The following is an 8667-nucleotide window of genomic DNA, read 5'->3' as shown; positions in this document are numbered from 1 at the left end:
CTCTGTAAATCTTCATGCAAATTCTAATAAAAAAAAAAAAAGAATTGACACAGAGATACCACTACCAGGGTGAATGAGCCCATAATTTCCACAATGGAAATTCAGGTGGCCTGGATTTCAGGAGGAAGAACAAATTAACCCAATTCAGATTATATTCAAGCAAATCAATAACTATTAATTTCACTCTGCCCTTTCTTCAGAGGCTGTATAGTTGGCATGACAAAGCATGTTAAGTGTCAAAGGTCACTACCACCAATATAATATAAGTGGAGCAGGGAGTAGCATTGATTGTTTCTCTGATGCAAGGAGATGTCATCATCATTACTATAATACATTGACACAGCTTGTCCCAAAGTCAACTCCACCCCTCAACTATGTAAAGAGTCAATAAACCTGTCAAGCTGCTGTGACTTTAAAGTCTTCTTAAATCAACTAACAAATCTGTCCTGGACGAATGCTCCTCGGAAGTGAGAACAGCCAGACTTTGTTTGACCTATTTTGGCCATGTTGTCAGAAAGGACCATTCCCTGGAGAAGGAAGCAAGCTTGGTAAAGTGGAGGGTCAACAAAAAAAAGGGAAGGCCCTCAACAGGATGGATTGACACAGTGGCTGCAACGATGGGCTCAGGTATAGCAAAGACTGGGAGGCTGTTGCAGGACCGGGCAGTATTTCATTCTATTGTACATAGGGTCACTATGAATCAGAGCCAACTTGACAGGACCTAACAGCAACAGCAACATAAATCAACAGAGACAAGTAAGGCAACAAAAATAAAAGGAGAGGCAAGTAATAAAATACACTTGGGTTTCTGCTACAAGAAACACCTACCTGAAGACAAAGAAAGGGCTTGTTCCTGGAAATTTTACCACAGGCAAAAAGACTAATGTATTTCTCCCAATGTTTATCTGTATTTTTGTAACTTAGGAATCAAGCTGGTCTTTGAGGGTCATATTCTTGGGACTACCAAACTTCAGGAAATGTTAAATATTTTACAAATAAATTCCTTTAAGTTTTCTCATTCATTGATAATGGAAATTCCATCGACTAGACTATATGCTCAGTGTCTACGTTACTCTTCAATTTAGCTCTCTTCCATTGTGGTAGTTCAGTTTGTGAGTCAGCGTGGCTGGGCCTGGTTGAGTGGCTGGGCAGCTGTATGTAGTATTCCCCATGATGAGACTGGTAATCAACTCCATGTTGGAATCTACTATGAGCAGCTGAGCAGACACCTTAGGGAATGTGGTCTGCTTCCTGTATACAAGGAAAAGCCTTGAGGACAGTCTCTAGCTTATGGCACGCTTGGACCCTGCATGTAGCTGTGCCATTGTTCAGCAGCCTGCCATGCTCTGCTGGCCTGGGGCCTTACAATGGACTTGAATTAATGGCTTGCCATGTGGTTTGGTAATATTGGGACTGTGCCTTTTTACTTGTCAACCTTGGGCTTGGCAGCCTCAGCAGCCAGCAGCTGTCTGAGTGAAGAAAAGCCTCTAGCTTCAGTGGGCCAGGAGCTGGAGGCAGAGCTAAAGCCCAAGGCTGGGGGGCTTTCACCCAGCTCCTAGAGCCTGGCACTTTGAACTTGGACTTAAAGCCTCCAAACTATGATAGAATAAACTCCTGTTTGTTAAGGCCATCCCATTTGTGGTATATTCTTGTCAGAGCGGTACTAGGTAACCAGAACATCCATATATATGAAATGCTGACAAACATCATCTAACATAATTATTCAAGTATTTCAGATATATTCTTGCTGATATTTCATATCCGTAAAACCAAGCATTTATGGAGTTTTGTTTAAAGCTTTGAACACAGCTTTTGATTATTGACTTTTCTTTAAAAACTAGCTGTTTAATTTCTACATAAGTGTAGGGAGGGAAGGTCCAGCAACTGTAGGGAAGGTAGGGGGCAGGTAGAGAAGAGTAGGTGGCACAAAGTCACTACAAGGTACCATGGTGTCCCTTCCTGGAAAAAAAGCATGCTTTTCCTTTTGAGATGAACCTTACACTGCCTGTCCTTCTCCCTAGATAATGCATTTCCAGAGTTCTCGTCAGCCCTGCATACCAAGAATGAAGTCAGAAGTATTTCATTTTAAGTGAGAACAGTATCCCCTCCTTATAAATGACTGAGGTTCTCTTGATGAGCTGCTGATACACTGATGGCTTTGTGTTGGAAAATTTCCTCTCTGAACATGCCTTACTTGCACAGTTAACTTTCCAAAGTCTTCCCTGGAATCTTGGAGGCTTTAAATACACCAATGTTGGCAAACCAAACTCTGTATTTTAAGAAGAGGTTCAGAGGAGAGGGTGTTGCATGGTGTTTATTAGCTGTTAATCTGTTAGAAGTAGGAATAGAAGACATCTCCACCTAGTCACCCTACATTAATGCTGAATACAGTACATGAAACTATTTGTGGAGAGAATGGGCCTGGGCAATTAGAGTCCAGAATAATAAGGGGATAGGCAGATAAAGCCATGCTGAGCCTTGGTGGATATAAGAAATAGATAGGCCAGGCTTAGGTCTGACTGCTTTGTTTTGGAATGTTGGCTGCTCACCAGAATATTTTAGGATTCCCTTTAATGGCACAGGAGGCTCACTGAAAATGGCAGGGTCTTTATTGTTCCACGTCCTCTTCCATTCTTCCCAGGAACATGTACCAATGATGAGGACAAAATATGAGCTCAAGGACAAAGAACAGTCCCTTCTCATTTCATAATAAAGTGCTGGTAGACTAAAGCAGCAATAATACAGTGATATGCATGCCAGTATTATACTTATTGGAAAGATATAAAATATACTTTGGTTTCATTCTCATAGCAGGCAAAAAGGCTATGGCAAAGATGTGAATAATTTTATTTATTCAGCCAATTTTTAAGCAGCCATTAGGATAGTAATATTTATCCAAAATCGAAAATGTAACTAAAAGACTGAATTATAAGATTATAGATTTAAAAGTAGAGGAGGATCTTGGATGTCATCTACTTCTATCTCTTATGGTTAACTCTGAATGGTTATCCATCCTAATGTTGGTGTATTTCCCAAGGAAAATATTGTGGTTTTTTTCTTTGTTTGTTTTTGGGCATATATGTTAGAAAGTTCTTTCTGACATTGAGCTGAAGTCTCTGATGTAACTTTCACCCTCTGGTGCCATTACCAATGGATTAATGGTGACAGTATCAGCCATTTTCCACAAGGAGTTCACTTGTCACATCATCCCCTTTAGCTATTGAGACCATAATGTACAACATGCCATATACGAACACACACATGGTCCATGTAGTCCAGTCATCATCGTCATCATGTGCCATCAAGTCGGACCCAACTCATAGTGACCCCTCCTTGGGTTTCTGAGGCAGTATCACTATGGAAGTGGATTGCCCAACCTTCCTTCCGAGGAGTGGCTGGTGGGTTTGAACCGCCAGCCTTCTGGTTAGCAGTCAAGTGCCTTAGGCACTATGCTACCACAGCTCCCTCTAGTCTAGTAGTCTATCACAAGTGTCATTTTTGTTGTGCAGAGGAAGGGAGCATGTCTACCAAAAAAATAATGGCTAAGACCATACATTCCTTACTTCACTTTCCTAATCCACTGTGGATCCATCTCACAGAGATTTATCCTAGACCTTTATTGAACCTATTTATGTATTCAGAATGTATCTCTTTTGGGAAAAACTAACCATATTCTTTCAAAGACTATAATGCTCAAAACAGACATACTTTTGATAATTAACCTACTATTTGGTTTAAAGAAATCTTCAGGGGATATTTTTGGTTTAAGGTTTAAAGATTATCTCAGGGCAACAGTTTCAAGGGCTCATCCAGCCTCATTGGCTCAGAAAGTTGGAGTCAGTTGAGAATTTGAAATTCTGTTTCACATTGTTTCCGTTTTTGATCAGGATTCTTTTATAAAATCTTTAATTAAACTGTTCAGTAATGGTAGCTGACCACCATCCAGTTCTCTGATCTCATGGCAAAGGAAGCAACCAGACACATCTTCAATTTCCTCCTCTGATTTCTGACTCTCCTCCTTCTTTTTTTGCTTCTGGTGAATGGATACCAATTGTTGTACCTTGGATGGCTGCTTGCTAGGTTTGAAGACCCCAGTCATGAAGCAACAAACTAGGAGATAGAAAAGAGGTACTGCGAAACAAAACTAGGCTAATTGATCGGGAGTTTTCCTTTAAACCATGACCCTAAACCTCCAAACCAAAAGACATTTGGTTGCAACTCAAAAGGTTGGATGGGAAGTTTAGGGGGCAGTGAGTTTAAGATAATGGTGGTAAAATAATGTGGAAAAGGATGGTGAGAATGTTAGCACAACTTGAATATAACCAGTGTCACTGAATTTTACATGTTGAAATAGTATATCTTTGACAATTTATACTTCCACCAAAATATTTCTATAAATTTAAATAAACAAAAATGAGTTTATTTAAATAAACTCATTTAAAATTTAAAATTTTAAAAACACTACCTCTATTTGTTTACTATATGTCACATTTTCATTTTCCCTCAAACTCTATTAAACTTCTTTAGACAAATCTAATTGTTAGATAAGGGAGTCTGGTGGTGGAGTGTTATGGCATTTGACTGCTAGTACTAGGTCTATGTATCAGGAGTTGGTGAAGTGCCTTGCAAAGTAAATAGTAGATAATACACCTCTCTCCACCACTGGCATGTATGCATCTCAAGGACTATGCATCTTATATTTTTCTATCCCCCAGTGCCAGTACATAGCACTGTACCTGACACATAGCAGAATCACAATGGAGTATAAGAATGAATTTTCATTCTGTCTTTTATTAATGAGTCATTATTTCATAAAGTGTAACCAGTATTCCTTTACCTAAGTCTGAAATTTTAAGAAGACTCTAAAGACAAACAGAGTATCCTCCAATATTAGACATTTGTGAATTGTTTCTACAGCTGATTATACCTTTCTTGACTCAGGTCTCAGAAAGATTTCAGTTTTCCTTTTATTTCTTCCATTTGGGCAATGGAATTCCTAACTGTCAGCAGAATAGGAGTCCCCTAGCAGAGGCCAAGCATTTCTACCCCTCATTTTCTCTTACAAAAGTCCTTGCTAACTACCCACGAACATCAACCATATGGATGTTTATTCAAATTTTATCCTGTACTACACGTTCTTGTTCATCATCATTTTATACTAACCCAATACTTGCTATTGTTGCTATTTGCCGTCGAGTCGGCCCCAACTCATAGCGACCCCTCCTTGGGTTTCCGAGGCAGTATCTAGCTTTGTAAAATTTTATCTCATGGTTCCTACAAAGTGAATTCATTGTCTAAGAGAAGAGATTAAAAAAAATTTTTTTTTAAAAAAGTAGTCTTAAGTATCTGCATGCTGTTCCACATGGAGGGCCTCATTAGATAACACTTTCCACATGGAGGGCCTCATTAGATCTACTGCACACCAGAGACCTAATGTCATCTCTGTGGTTTCCAATCAGAGACAATCAAATTGGCAAGTATCACCCCTTGTTTACTTTCCCCTGTTTGCTCCAGTGACAATAGAGGCCTTATCCAAACCCCCTTTGTTCAGTCCTTTAGCTGTAGTCACCTCTCTGATTTCCAAATCTCTTCTCTTTAGACTTTTCAGCCTACTTCCTGACCAAACTAACAGCTCAAAGAAGAGCAATGAAGGAAGGAGAAGAAGCGCGCCAAATAGCTCTTTTGCTAAATGATGATGGAGATCAATTTTTGGAAGACTAGCCAGACTGTGAGGAAATATCCTTCCAGGCTTCTTATTCATAAATTAATAAATAAGGCGTGGGGGGGTTGGATCATGATCCTATGAATTAGCACACCAATGCATAGCTTCTGCTTTTATCTTGAAATAGGGAGTTACTTTATATCTTTCTTTCATTTATTTTCTCTTTGATTCTGAATTTCTTACTCAGGTTTTAACTCTTCCCCATTCTATTTGTGGCTGATCCTGGGAGCATATGCTATAGGTTGAGGAGGCCACTCATCTCTCAAGAGAAAACAGTCAAGGGCTAAGAGAAGAGTATTGAGACAGGGGCTTGAAATATACAGGAAATATGTAATTAGGAAAGTAATTATTAATTTATTCAACTATGTGCTAGGTTCAGGAGATATAAGTTCAAAAAGAAAGGCACTTGCTGCTAACCAGAAGGCTGGTGGTTCAAACCTACCAGCTACTCCTTGGAAGGAAGATGGGGCAATCTACTTCTGTAGTGATACTGCCTCAGAAACCCAAGGAGGGGTCACTATGAGTCGGGTCCGACTGGATGGCACATAACAACAACAACATCCTTCAGGGAATTCCTAATCAATAAAAAAAGAACAACATACAAATGACTAATTTTTAAACAGTGTGATAAATGCTACACTGGAGACATGTAGAAGATGTCATGGTGCACCAAGCAAGGAGTAATTAATATACCAGGAAAACTTAAGAAAGATTCCACAAAAGGAGAGTTGTACAAGCTTAATATTAAAAAGTACACAACAATTTTTCACACAGACAAGAGGCAGAAATGGCTTTCCTGGTAGAGTTAACGGAATATGCAAAGACTTACAGATATGGAAAACAAAGTACTTGGGGGAAGTGAAAATATTTCAGGGTGACTAAATCTCAGGGTTTAAGATGAAGGGTAAACACCACGGGGCCTTGTTGCATGATAAGTGCTTGGATATTATCCCATGGATGGTGCTGAGCCCCTATCTCCTTTCCTTTCTCTTCTTTGTGCAATATTTGAAAAGTCACCAAACTAGAACATACTATTCTTTAAGGTCTAATCACCATATCCCAACTCTCTAATCCTTTTTCTTAGACTGTTCTTGCTTCATTGAAGTGAAGTCAAACCTTCAACACTTCTTTCTCCTTCAATGAATCTGGAATTGGCTTCTACATTTAGATTACTCAGGATATGTATTGTCTGGGAATATTCCAAAAGACCTCCCAATAGAGGTCTGCAAATTGGCTGAAAGCCATTGTTCAATTGGTCTCACTGAATTGTACATGTGAAAAACGTTGAATTGGCAAATGTTGTGTTATCTCTATTTTTACAACAATTTAAAAAAAAAAAAAAACTTGGCTTTAGATAGTGTTATAAGTATATATACATGATAAAGAACCTGTTGTTGATGTACCTTTTGTCTGCTCCCCTTGGAATTAGAGTAGGTAGCAATAGCAGTCTACAAGTAGTTTTCATTGCCTCAAGAAGTATAATAAAAACCCATGATAACACAAAGCAGGCTAAAATATTACGTTTCTTTGCATTTGACTGGAATGGTCTAACTTTAATTTGGTAATATTAAAATTACATCAGGGACAGATTTGACTAGTCCTAAAGACCATGGGCTCTGAGGCCAGACTGCCTGAGTTCAAATTGCAGCCTTACTGCTTAGTAATGCAACCTTAGGCAATTCATATAACCTGTTCATGCCTAAGATAGAGTCAGTGAACAACTCACTCCTAATTGTTAATAAATGCAGGTTGATTAAAGACAAGATCTATCAAAGATCTTGAAATCATAAGAGAAATCCTAATGAAAGGCTGGGGACCATTGATCTAACTCAGAGAAACCCACTCTTCTGCTCAGGATGTGATCAGTCATAGGAGAAAGTATTCTTACTTCACTGGAATTCAAACTTTTGTCAGTCCTCTGACTCTGGATTAAATGGGAAAGGAGATATATTTTACCTAATCCCATTTCTCATTCTCTCCTCAAAGAATCAAAAATGTGTCCTTCGAGTCCCTGTAGGCCTCATTATCTTCCAGATATTTCAGACTCCAATATGTTAGACATTAAAAAGACGTCACCCGTTCAATGACACCATCCCTGGGCAAGAGCCATAGATAATAAAACAATTGCCAACTTTTCCTGGCAAAGCCATATGGCCAAGAAGACAATGGTGGAAAAAGTTCATGACAGGGGAGGGAGAACAAATAACAAAGCAGAGAAATATGTTAAATACCGACTAGAAGACTGTAAGCCAGGGGACATGATAAACAGCTATGGCTTGGATGCAAAGGGAATCCAGCTGGATGCTGCTGCCAGAATCCAGTATGGGCTCAGCTACCTTGAACTGTGGATGCAGCAGTGCATGAGAGGAGAGGCCAGTGTTGATTACATGCGTAGATCTACTAAATGGCAGAAGCCACCCCTGCCAGGGATAACAAAAGAGTACACGAAATCTACGGGGGCTAGAGATATTGCCAGGAAAGAGCAGGATGAGATTGGCTGGAAAAACATTGCCAATGGCTCTAGGGAAAACAAGTGAAATACTGAAATTGAAAGTGAGGAAGTCACTTGGAAAGTCATGCTGGTTGACAGAAGGCAAGTGGTCAGCTCATTGGCTCTAAGCTTGCTCCATGAGCCTTCAGGAATGACAGGGAGCCAGAGGTGGATGAGGGCAAATTGTCTTCTGACTGGCAAGCTGTGCCTAACAGAGGAGAATGAAATCATTCTCTGGATGCTGACATTGGCTACGTTTGCAAATTCTGAAAGCTAGTAGCTCACTGTATTCTGTTTGGGGAAAGAAGAAAAAAAAAAAAACCACCACCAGTTACTGTGGAATCAATTACAACTCATGTTGACCACATGTGGATCAGAGGTGAACTGTACTCCACCAGGTTTTCAATGGCTGATTTTTTCAGAAGTAAATGATCACAAGGCCTTTCTTCTGAGG

General features: G+C 39.6%; 1 protein-coding gene across 1 annotated transcript in view; it reads right to left on the bottom strand.

The window, feature by feature from the left end:
- Positions 1-8667, bottom strand: part of TBX15 (T-box transcription factor 15) — a 131122-nt gene that overhangs the window by 20613 nt on the left and 101842 nt on the right. The window lies entirely within an intron of this gene.

Source organism: Orycteropus afer, unplaced genomic scaffold (genome assembly GCF_000298275.1).
Source record: "Orycteropus afer afer isolate SDZICR_OR568_19922 unplaced genomic scaffold, OryAfe1.0 scaffold00010, whole genome shotgun sequence".
Taxonomy (NCBI): Eukaryota; Metazoa; Chordata; class Mammalia; order Tubulidentata; family Orycteropodidae; genus Orycteropus; species Orycteropus afer.
Note: the sequence above shows the minus strand (reverse complement) of the source record. Positions and strands in the feature narration are given on the sequence as shown.